The 573-nt window shown below is 35.6% G+C and overlaps 1 protein-coding gene across 1 annotated transcript in view; it reads right to left on the bottom strand.

The window, feature by feature from the left end:
- LOC147611841 (THO complex subunit 4A-like) overlaps positions 1 to 573 on the bottom strand; it is a 22,376-nt gene that overhangs the window by 15,699 nt on the left and 6,104 nt on the right. The window lies entirely within an intron of this gene.

The raw sequence follows: 573 nt of genomic DNA, 5'->3' as shown, positions 1-573 counted from the left end.
ACTAAAAAAATGATTATTTTTTAATCATCTACTAATCCTAATTAGCAAGATATGGGATCATAAATTTGATGGATTCTAGGCTAGGCTCTGATACCATGTTAAATTTGCAGTAATGTGATGAGCTATGGTGGATCAAATGCTAGAATCAACATCATTGATAAAGAGATTAATAATTAAGACGTGATTAGTGAGCAATTAATTGATAACTTAATGTAGGCATGGATAATCAAAAACTAGCAAATTCTCATTAGGCCAATGCCTCAATTTATAGAGTTTACATCATCCAAGCATCCAATCCCACTGATTTCTCCTTGATTCACTCCATCTCTTTTGCTTGATTCACTCCATCTCTTTTGCTTGATTCTCTCCACCTCTCCTAGAATATCTCCACATCTCCTAAATCTCCTCATGCTACCCTTTATTCTCTCCCAGTAGAGATACTTCTCACCTTTTCATAGGTTCTCTCATATTTACAGATTCTCTTTTACAGCCTCTTGCTAAGGGCTTGTTCCTGCACACATCCTATTCACTTGTATATTTCAACACTTCTTTTCCTTAGGGAAAGGCACTAAC

The sequence above is a fragment of the Cibotium barometz genome, chromosome 46 (genome assembly GCF_041138505.1).
Source record: "Cibotium barometz isolate CiBa-2024 chromosome 46, ASM4113850v1, whole genome shotgun sequence".
Taxonomy (NCBI): domain Eukaryota; kingdom Viridiplantae; phylum Streptophyta; class Polypodiopsida; order Cyatheales; family Cibotiaceae; genus Cibotium; species Cibotium barometz.
This window is presented reverse-complemented; position numbering and strand designations above follow the sequence as displayed.